General features: G+C 35.8%; 1 long non-coding RNA gene across 1 annotated transcript in view; it reads left to right on the plus strand.

The window, feature by feature from the left end:
* The first annotated feature begins 651 nt into the window (after window positions 1-651).
* Window positions 652-12,240, plus strand: part of LOC116071287 — a 12,696-nt gene continuing 1,107 nt past the window's right edge. Inside the window, exon 1 of the long non-coding RNA XR_004110806.1 lies at window positions 652-683. This is a non-coding gene — a long non-coding RNA (uncharacterized LOC116071287). The remainder of the gene's footprint in view (window positions 684-12,240) is intronic.

The following is a 12,240-nucleotide window of genomic DNA, read 5'->3' on the forward strand; positions in this document are numbered from 1 at the left end:
ACAAACTTTTGACCAAATATTTCCCAGATTTTTTTTCACTTTGTTTAAATTTTTTATTAATACTTCCTTTTCATAGCTTAAAAAAGATATTACAGATTATTCAGCAAAAGATCTAAAACAAAACATCACCTCTACAGAAATAGCCAGTGTGGAGATTTTATTACATAGACACATTGGTTTTAAAGTTAACTGGATTTACACAAAATGAGCCACAATAGTGCAAAAAATTAAAGTGATTGAAAATGAATGACAAATGATGGGAAATACAAGCCTCAGATCAGTCAAGTCATTTACTGGATCTTGGGTTCAACCACAGATATACTGAAATTCATATGGCCCTTACAAAAACAGAGGGTGAGAAGGGATACACTTCTATCAATCCTTATTTCAAACACTGATCCTGATTAACCTTCTGACTATGGCAAAGAGTTGTCCAGTTTCTGTTGGCAAATGACCATAAAAGATAAACGAGTGCTGGCTGGCATTCTGCTATGGGGCTACTTGAGTCCTGTGTTTGTATGCAATTTGCTCATGTACATAGATAGGTGGATTATGAGCTATTTTTACTCAGGAATGAAGTACAAATAATATGTATATCATATTATATATAGCATTCTATATATCATATATTTCCTATCTTTTCCCCAACAGTCCAAAGATAAACACTCCATTAAAATATTATGGTAAGCCCACCTTTTTATGTTTACCTTACCTTTGCAATACATTTTTATTTATTTTTTTATTAAGTATTTCCTTTATTTACATGTCATATGATATATCCTTTCCCAGTTTCTCCCCCTGAAAAAAATAAAATAAATATTAAAAAAAAATAAAAACAAACAAAAATCCTGTTTCCTCCCTCTTCCCCCTGCTCACCAACCCACCCTCTCCTGCTTCCTAGCCCTGGCCTTCCCCTACACTAAGGCATAGAACCTTCACAGAGCCAAGGGCCTCTCCTCCCATTGATGACCGACTTGGCCATCCTCTGCTACATATGCTGCTGGAGCCATGAGTCCCACCATGTGTACTCTTTGGTTGGTGGTTTAGTCCCTGGGAGCTCTGAGGGTACTAGTTAGTTCATATTGTTGTTCATCTTAAGGAGCTGCAAACGCTTCAGCTCCTTGGGTCCTTTCTCTAGCTCCTTCACTGGGGACCTTGTACTCAGTCCAATGGATGGCTGTGAGCCTCTACTTCTGTATTAGTCGGGTACTATCAGAGCCTTTCAGGAGACAGCTATATCAGGCTCCTGTCAGCCAGCACTTGCTGGCATCCACAATAGTGTCTGGATTTGGTGATTGAATATGGGAAGGATTCCCAGGTGGAGCAGTCTCTGGATTGTCCTTTCTTCAGTCTTTGCTCCAATAGTTTGTCTCTGAAATGCCTTCTATGTGTATTTTGTTCCCCCTTCTAAGAAGGAATGAAGTATCCACACTTTGGTCTTCCTTCTTATTGAGTTTCTTGTGGTTTGTGGATTGTACTTTGTATATTCTGATCTTCTGGGCTAATATCCACTTATCAGAGAGTGCATGCCATGTGTATTATTTTGTGATTGGGTTACCTCACTCAGGATGATATTCTCCAGATCCATCCATTTCCCCAAGAATTTCATAAAGTCATTGTTTTTAATAGCTGAGTAGTACTCCATTGTGCAGACATACCACAATTTCTGTATCCATTGCTCTGTTGAGGAACATTTGGGTTGTTTCCAGTTTCTGGCTATTATAAATAAGGCTGCTATGAACATAGCAGAGAATGTGTCCTTATTACATGTTGGAGCATTTTCTGGATATATGCCCAAGAGTGGTGTAGCTGGGTCCTCTGGTAGTACTATATCCAATTTCCGGAGGAACCAACAAACAGATTTCCAGAATGGAAATCCCACCAGCAATGAAGTAATGTTCCTCTTTTTCCACATCTATTTCTCACCAGCATCTGCTGTCACCTGAGCTTTTTTATCCTAGCCATTCTGACTGGTGTGAGGTGGAATCTCAGGGTTGTTTTGATTTGTACTTCCCTGAAGACTAAAGATGTTGATTAAACATTTCTTTAGGTGCTTCTCAGCCATTTGGTATTCATCAGTTAAGAATTCTTTGTTAAGCTCTGTACCCCATTTTAATAGGGTTATATGGTTTTCTGAAGTCTACTTTCTTGAATTCTTTGTATATATTGGATATTAGCCCTCTATCAAATATAGGATTGTTAAAGATCTTTTCCCAATTTGTTGGTTGCTGTGTTGTCCTATTGACAGTGTCTTTTGCCTCACAGAAGCTTTGTAATTTTATGAGGTCCCATTTGTCAATTCTTGATCTTAGAGCATAAGCTATTGGTGTTCTGTTCAGGAAATTTTCCCCTGTGCCCATGTGCTCGATGTTCTTCCCCATATTCTTTTCAATTATCTTCAGTGTATCTTGTTTTATGTGGAGGTCCTTGGTCCGCTTGGATTTGAGCTTTGTACAAGGAGATAAGAATGGATCAATTTGCCTTCTTCTACATGCTAACCACCAGTTGAGCCAGCACCATTTGTTGAAAATGCTGTCTTTTTTCCACTGGATGTTTTTGGCTCTTTTGTCAAAATCAAGTGACCATAGTTGTGTGGGTTTATTTCTGGGTCTTCAATTCTATTCCATTGATCTACCTGCCTGTCATTGTACCAATACCATGCAGTTTTTATTACAATTGCTCTATAGTACACCTTAAGTTCCAGGATGGTGATTCCACCAGAGGTTCTTTTATTGTTGAGAATAGTTTTCCCTATCCTTGGTTCTTTGTTATTCCAGATGAATTTGCAAGTTGCTCTTTCTAAGTCTGTGAAGAATTGAGTTGGAATTTTGATGGGGATTGCATTGAATCTATAGAATGCTTTTGGCAAGATGGCCAATTTTACTATATTAATCCTGCCAATCCACGAGCATGAGAGATCTTTCCATCTTCTGTGATCTTCTTCAATTTTATTCTTCAGAGACTTGAAATTATTGCCAAACAGATCTTTTATTTGCTTCCTTAGAGTCATACCAAGATATTTTATATAATTTTTGACTATTGTGAAGGGTGTTGTTTCCCTAATTTCTTTCTCAGCCTGTTTATCCTTTGTGTAGAGGAAGGCCACTGATTTGCTTGAGTTAATTTTATATTCACTTATTTTACTGAAGTTGTTTATCAGGTTTTGGAGTTCTCTGTTGGAATTTTTGGGGTCACTTAAATATGCTATCATATCACCACCAAATAGTGATAATTTGACTTCTTCCTTTGTAATTTGTATCCCTTTGATCTCCTTTTGTTGTCTAATTGCTCTGGCTAGGACTTCAAGTACAATATTGAATAGGTAGCAAGAGTGTGGGCAGCTTTGTCTAGTCCCTGATTTTAGTGGGATTGATTGAAGTTTCTCTCCATTTAGTTTGATGTTGGCTACAGGTTTGCTGTATATTGCTTTTACTATGTTTAAGTATGGGCCTTGAATTCATGAACTTTCGAAGACTTTTATTATGAAGAGATGTTGGATTTTGTCAAATGCTTTCTCAGCATCTAATAAGATGATCATGTGTTTTTTTTTTCCTTTGATTTTGTTTATATAGTGTATTACATTAATGGTTTTCTGAATATTGAGCCAACCCTGCATCCCTGGGATGAAGCCTACTTGATCATGGTGGATGATTGTTTTGACATGTTCTTTAATTCGATTTGCAACAATTTTATTGAGTATTTTTGCATCGATATTCATAAGGGAAATTGGTCTGAAGTTTTCCTTCTTTGTTAGGTCTTTGTGTGGTGTAGGTATAAGAGTAATTGTGGCTTCATAGAACGAATTTAGTAGAGTACTTTCAGTTTCTATTTTGTGGAATAGTTTGAAGAGTATTGGTATTAAATCTCCATTGAAGGTCTGAAAAACTCTGCACTAAACCCATCTGGTCCTGGGCTTTTTTTGGTTGGAAGACTATTAATGACTGTTTCTATTTCATTAGCAGATATGGGACTGTTTAGATCATTGATCTGGTCTTGATTTAACTTTGGTACCTGGTATCTTTCTAGAAAATTGTCCATTTCATCCATGTTTTCAAGTTTTGTTGAGTATAGGCTTTTGTAGTAGAACCTCATGATTTTTTGGATTTTCCCAGTGTCCATTGTTATGTCTCCCTTTTCATTTCTGATCTTGTTAATTAGGATACTGTCTCTGTGCCCTCTAGTTAATCTGGCTAAGAGTTTATCTATTTTGTTGATTTTCTCAAAGAACCAGCTCCTGGTTTGGTTTATTCTTTGTATAGTTCTTTTTGTTTCTATTTGGTTGATTTCAGCCCTGAATTTGCTTATTTCCTGCCTTTAACTCCTCTTGTGTGAATTTGCTTCTTTTTGTTCTAGCACATTCAGATGTGCAGATGTGCTGTCAAATTGTTGATGTATGCTCTCTCCAGTTTCTTTATGGAGGCCCTTAAAAGCTATTAGTTTTCCTCTTAGGACTGCTTCCATTGTGTCTCATAAGTTTGGGTATGTTGTGGCTTCATTTTCATTAAACTTTAGAGACATTTTTATTTCTTTATTTCTTCCTTGACCAAATTATCATTGAGTAGAGTGTTGTTAAGCTTCCACATGTATGTGGGCTTTCTGTTGTTTATGTTGTTATTGAGGAGTAGCCTTAGTCCATGGTGATCTGATAGGATGCAAGGAATTATTTCAATCTTCTTGTATCTGTTGAGGCCTGATTTGTTACCAAATATATGGTCAATTTTGGAGAAGGTACCGTGAGGTGGTTAGAAGAAGATATATCCTTTTGTTTTAGGATAAAAAGTTCTATAGATATCTTTTAAATCCATCTGTTTCATAAATTCTGCTAGTCTCACTGTGTCTTTGTTTAGTTTCTGTTCCTATGATCTGTCCATTGCAGAGAGTGGGGTGTTGAAATCTCCCACTATTATTGTGTGCAGTGCAATGTGTGCTTTGATCTTTAGTAAAGTTATTATTTTTATGAATGTAAATGCCCTTGCATTTGGAGCATAGAGGTTCAGAATTGATATTTCATATTGGTAGATCATCCCTTTGATGAGTATGAAGTATCCCTCTTTATCTTTTTTGATCACTTTAGGTTAAAAGATGATTTTATTCAATATTAGAATGGCTACTACAGCTTTTTTCTTCAGACCATTGGCTTGGAGAATTGTTTTCCACCCTTTTATTATGAGGTAGCATCTGCCTTTGTCACTGAGGTGGGTTTCCTGGAAGCAAAATGTTGGGTCCTGTTTACATACCCAGTCTGATAGTATATGTCTTTTTATTGGTGGAGTTGTGTCCATTGGTGTTAATAGATTTTAAGGAAAAGTAATTGTTGCTTCTTGTTATTTTTGTTGTTAGAGTTGTAATTCTGTTCATGTGGCTATATTATTTTAGTTTTATTGGAAGATTATTTTCTTGTTTTTTCTAGGATGTAGTTTCCCTCCTTGTGTTAGAGTTTTCCATTTTTTTACCCTTTGAAGGGCTGGATTTGTGGAAATACATTGTATAAATTTGGTTTTGTCAGGGAATACTTTGGTTTCTCCATATATGGTAGTTGAGAGTTTTGCTGGGTATAGTAGCCTGGCCTGGCATTTGTTTTCTCTTAGGGTCTGTATCACATTAACCAAGGATCTTCATAGTCTCTGGTGAGAAGTCTGGTGTAATTCTGATAGGTCTGCCTTCATATGTTACTTGGCCTTTTTCTCTCAGTGCTTCTTAATATTCTTTCTTTATTTTGTGCATTTGGTTGTTTGACTATTATGTGGCAGGTAGAATTTCTTTTCTGGCCCAGTCTATTTGGAGTTGTATAGGCTTCTTGTATGTTCATGGGCATCTCTTTCTTTAGGTTAGGGAAGTTTTCTTCTATAATTTTGTTGAATATATCACTGGCCCTTTAAGTTGGAGGTCTTCACTCTCTTTTATACCTATTACCCTTAGATTTGGTCTTCTCATTGTGTCCTGGATTTCCTAGATGTTTTGGGTTAGGAACCTTTTACATTTTTTATTTTCTTTGACTGGTGTGTCAATGTTCTCTATGGTATCTTCTGCCCCTGAAATTCTCTCTTCTATCTCTTGTATTCTGTTGATGATGCTTGTATCTATGATTCCTGACTTCTTTCCTAGGTTTTCTATCTCCAGAGTTATCTCTCTTTGTGATTTCTTAACTCTTTCTACTTCCACTTTTAGGTCCTGGATGGTTTTGTTCATTTCCTTCACCTGTTTGTTTGTGCTTTCCTGCAATTCTTTAAGGGATTTTTGTATTTCCTCTTTAAGGACTTCTACTTGTTTACTTGTTTCCTCCTGTAATTCTTTAAGGGATTTTTGTGTTTCATCTTTAAGGGCTTGAAACTGTTTACCTGTGTTCTCCTGTATTTCTTTAAGGGAGTTATTCATGTCCTTCTAAAATTCCTCTATACACATCACGGGATATGAGTTTAGATCCAAATTTTGATTTTCCAGTGATTTGGGATATTCAGGACTTGCTGTGGTGGGAGTACTAGGTTCTGATGAAGCCAAGTAGTCTTGGTTTCTCTTGATAGGATTCTTGCATTTGCCTTTTGCCATCTGTTGATCTCTGGTGTTAGATATTCTTGCTGTCTCCGATTGGATGTAGCTTGTTCCTCCTGTGGGTCTGTAAGCCTGTGGTAGCACTTCTGGAAGATCATCTCTCCTCTGGTAAAACTTGTGCACAGAGGGCTGTGGATCAGTTGTCCCTCCTGAGTCCTGGGGTCAGAGCATACCCTGGAAAAGGGCTCTCTGCTTTTGGGAAAGGTGCAAAAAGTGCTGTGGGTCTGCACTGTCCCTTGTAGGTATAGATGGAGGTCAAAAGGATCCTGTTGCACTTCCCTGTCACTTCTGAGGCCTGTGCCTCCTAGCTGGTTCTGCCTTAGAAAGTCACAGGAGAGAAAACGGCAATCTCACCTGACTCCCTGAACAAAGAATTCCCTCTGTAATTCTTATCAAATAAATTAGAACACAGCATACATTTTGGCTTCAATTCTTGCATTTTCCTATTCAATATACTCAAAATACCTTTTTATTGATCATCCATATGCTATTTCCAGAATTCAATTGCTCATTTAACTTCTAGATATCTGAGATTTCAGTACAAGTTGGTATTTTTTTTGGTGTGGGTCACTGAAAATTATAATTATAATATTTTTTCTCTTATATTTACATGTCACATATAGTGACGTTTGTGCTTGAGCACATCATCCACCGAAATTGCTACTATGAAGTTCCCAGAACCTAAAATACCCTAATTCCAATATTTCTGCCTTTTATTGGGATCCAAGCACTCATTGTCAGGTTTCCCTCACTGAGTAGCTGGAAATGACATTTTCTTACCATATACAGCATGGGAGCAGAGACTCATTAAAAGTGTGTTAAGTAGGATTCATGAGTTGAGTATCAAACATTAGCTTTAAATCAAAATTAGCAAATGTGACTGGATTTCTCAGGAGGAAAAACTCATTGAATCTTAAACAATGCAGCTGTCAGGAATCACAAGGAAAGCTACATTTCTTTTCAAATATGTGCACAGATAAAATGCAAAGAGTAAGCTGTCAGGATAGACAGGAAAGGAAATCTGTTACTTGGTCCTTGAACAAGTTAATCTGTTGTAAAACACCATAGAAGTTTCCTTTTCAAGAGGATTGATTTTTAACAGGCTGAGAAACCAAACTCATATCAATAGCCAAGTGAACCCCAAGACCTGAATACAGAAAAGATATTTTACTTGTTGCTGAGTATTTATTTATTTACTCTTTTATGTAGGAACCAGAAATGTGAAATATACCTGCATCAGCATTCTGAGCAGTACATCACAACACCCAGTATCTGATAAGTATTTTTATCATTCATGTTCAAGAAGGAAAGTCTCAAATCATCTCTAAAAACAATTCTAGTTCATACTGACTCTTTCAATACGAGTCAATATGCAATGTTGTGGAATAGAGAACAAGGCTAAAGAAACTTAAATAGTATAAAAATGACTTAAAATGATCAAGTGTTTTTGTCATTGTGGCTAAGACCATGATGCCCATCAACAAATGAAAGGATAGTGAAAATGTGGTACATATACACAAAGACAAATACAAAAAGATATAAACAAATGATTTATTATGTTGTTCTTGCATATGTCATATACATTATAATTCCAAAATTGTTTTTCAGAATTTTATACATGATTATTGCACATCTGTGTTTAGATCATTTCCACCCAGATCTCTCCTCTACCCAGCTTTTACCATGTTCCCTTAGTCCTCCCAAATTTCAACTTCACCTTTAATTATTACTGTTTATATATATATGTATATATATATATACATATTACTGTTTATACAGTTTATTACTGTTTATATATATATGTATATATATATACATATATATATATAATGTAAATTCATCCTATTGAATCCATTTAGTGTTGCTCTTGTTGTTCATAAAAACATGTTTTGTGGCTGACTGCTTATGATCAGTAACTTACTGAGGGCTCATTGTTAAAAAGGACTGATTTTCCTTCTCTAGCAGTTATTAATTTCCTGAAGCTTTTTGCCTGGGGTAGGGCCCTATAATATTTCATTTTACCACATTGTCATGTCAACTGATGCTGCCATTGTACAGGTATTGTTTAGGCAATTATATTGTTGAGATTGCATAGGTGCTCCCTTCTTGTTGTGTATAGAAGACAGAATTCTTGGACCTTTGGTTGTTGTATCTTTCTAAGTCCTCTTCCATAATGTTTCCTTATAATTAGGCACAGAGGTTGTATTGCAAAGCTAGCATTTGAGGTTGGGTACCACCCAGCCAGTTGTTCTCTAATTTTTGGCCATTTTTAAGTTTCTGTAAGCAATCCATATGTTGTATAAAGCTTCTTTGTGAGGATTGACATCTACCTATATCTGTGAATATAAAGATACTTGATTGCAGCTCACAATCTGTTTTATGAATATGACAGCAGTAAGTTACATTCTAGGGTCCAAGTGCACTACCAGCCATGGGTGATTGGCAATATTTAAAGTATAAGGCATGAATTTTTCCTACTGAGTGATTCTTAAGTCATTGCGTCTTAACTCTCTTGGTCTCCCCTAACCAACATCTCAAATGAAGGTTGCTTCTGCCTGACATGGGGTTTTTGGTTAGATTGTCTATCATTGTCAGGGAAAAGCAAGTGGTATGACTTCATTTTAACTACACACATATATACACACACACATACATACAAACACAGATACATATACATACATATATACATACAAACACAAATACTATGCAGAATCTATGTTTTTAATTAAACATAAATTATTACAATTTGTAAAGGTGTTTTCAAATATCCTTACTATTGCTTATCTCTCTTCCATCCATTGTGCTGTACACCAGGCTCTCTTTCTTCTTCCCAGTTATATGCCCATCATGTCTTTCTCATTTTTACTTTCACAGCATCTGTGTCTCCTTCTCTAGAACTACGTCTATGCTCCCTAATATGGTCCCATCTTATTCTTCTTATATTGTAGAAATTTGCAATTCTCACTTAAAGATTCAGAACTAGGATCCAAAAAATATGAGAACACATGGTATTTTTTTTCTTGGTTAGGTTACCTAAGTATAATATTTTCTAAATCCATCTATTTATCTATAAATTTAATGATTTTATATTTACAGGGAAATAATATTCCATTGTGTATATGCACCTCATTTCCAATATTCCTTCAATTGTTGATGGGCATCTTGATTCTGTTCACAATGGTGTGAATGTGTGAATGTGTTTATTGTATACCATTTTTCTAAAGTACATAACCATCCCTAGTATTATTTCCTCTTTTGCAATGTTTCATCCTGATCCCTAATAAAACAATCAACATTAACTAGAATTGCTTTAAGAGGTGAGCTGAATCTTTCTTTCTCAAATATGAATAATAAAAGTAACTATGTGAGATTGGGCATCATGATGTTCATTCACTGGTTGAAGGACATTTAGGTTGTTTCAAATTAGTGCTATTATAATAAAGTAACAATGAACATTGATGAGTAAGTATCTGTGGAGTGGTGTCTTGAGATGTTTTGGAGTATGCCAAAAAATTGTTTTAATACATCATATGGTAGATCTATTTTGAGAATCCTTCAGAATGATTTCCACACTGGCTACCCATTTGCAATTCCACTAACACTGGATGATAGTTTCACTTTATCCTCAATATTATTTACTGTTAATCATGTTCTTGATTTTTACAATTTTATAGGAATAAGATGAAATATCAAAGTCATCTTAAACTTTCATTTCTATAATTGCTAAGGATATTGATCTTTTAAAGATATATCTTAGCCATTTTATATTTAAAACATTTCTCAGCATTTCTAATATTTCAATTATAACACACCAAATAACCTTTCATTTCCTTGTTATATATTCCCTTTGCAATTATAACTGATAGAGAGCTTTCAATGATTTGACATTTTTAAGTCAAGAAACTATTACAACTTCTCCTATTGATGATAGAAACCATGGTGCTTAGATTTAGCTTGCCTGATCATACCTGTGGCTGTATATTATTGGGAAAGATGAGGAAGGTGAGGATTGCTTAATGTGTACATGTGTGTACATAAGAAAACATAAGGAAGGCAGGTAATGTGAGACTTGTCAGTTCGATATTTTTCCTTAGGTATTAGTGAACCTGCCATTCTTTTGCTTCAGTCTCCCAAGTGAAGACATCTGAGGTGTGCTTGAACACATCCAGCTGAGGCTAAACTTGAAGTATATTAACAAGGGAGAATCATAGTGATTGGAGAAATGAGATGGCATGTGCTTCCTGCAGGCATATGATGGGGTGCAGAGAACTAATAGAGCCGGGAAGATTCAGTGTGGCTAATGCCAATGTTCCCACAGGTGAAGAGTACTACAGTGTCACTCAGGCTGAATCCTGATTTTTAGGGCTATGGAATCTTTAGCTTAACTAGATGGGAACCTATGAAGTGTTTTCAGCAGAAGAGTGGCATGATCAACCATTGGGAAAACTGAAATAAGATTCAGACGGCCATTGAAACTTCTTACTTTCCTTTCTTCATGCCTCTAAACTGTTTCCAAAATCCAGTTTTGGTAAGTTTCTCTGTAACACTCCAGATAAACAGCCTCAATGTCCACTTTACAGACTGAGCTATGACCACATTGGAGTCTACTAAACACTCCAATTACATCTACAAAAATAGAATTTACCCACTGTGCAGGATGAAGTCTAGCATATTATTCACTTTCAAAATTGATGACTCTTCTTTCCTGCATTGATACCTTGCTAATCATATCTATATGCCATGTAAGGTTCATTGACAGACTGTTCTCATGTTCTTCTCATGCGATCTCCTACTCTTCTGATCATGGGCAAATCTAACCAACTCAACATGATACCCAGCACTTGTCTGTGGGTATAGAGAAAACTAAAAGGCTTCATATAGACATGAGGTTATGAAGACAAAGCAAAAGTAATTTCAAAGCTCAATGGTGCTCAGGTAGTTAAGGGAAATCAGGCCATCAAAGTTGTCTTTTCAAATACAGTATTATATTTAAATGGCTATCTAGTTCTAGAAAAAAAAAACCTATGTTATATTCTTTAATGTACACTGATAAAAATTGAAATTTAAAAATATTTTCTTCTTTATACTAGAGATTCCTTCTAGTTCCACATACATCACAATCCTAGTTTTTTTTTCAGTGCTCTAATTAGAATTGTTTTCTTCAATTTTTAACAGTGACCCTCTTCAACACGTTATAAAAACTCCTTTGAACTATAGTTTTTTAGACTCCAAGAGTCTGGGATCCTTATTCACAAGAAGGGAAAGAAATATATTCTTGATAGGCTTAGTTATTCTATTATCCTAAGGTACATCAGATCTTCTAAGCATGTCAGTCAGCCTATAAGCAATGTGTTTGCTTCTCCGACATTGACTCTTTGTTATTAGTTCTGCCCTTGGATGCGACTCTGTTCTCTACCAAAGAACATGTCTTAATTTCTTTCTTTGTTAAGACAGTTTCTATTGTGGTAGATGGCAGTTTGTGATTTCCCCACACACTTGGCAGATATCCTTATTCTTCATAATGATTGCATCCACAACAGCAATGAATATCAATGATAACAATGCACCTCTGCAAGCTCTTTCCCAAGCTGATGCATCTGGCCTCCTTGAATGGCATTCATTACAGCCATGAACCAAGATAATAATACACCAAAGCAAATGATGCCAGCCATTTCTCTATTTTGCCAATTA

This window comes from Mastomys coucha, unplaced genomic scaffold (genome assembly GCF_008632895.1).
Source record: "Mastomys coucha isolate ucsf_1 unplaced genomic scaffold, UCSF_Mcou_1 pScaffold22, whole genome shotgun sequence".
Lineage (NCBI taxonomy): Eukaryota > Metazoa > Chordata > Mammalia > Rodentia > Muridae > Mastomys > Mastomys coucha.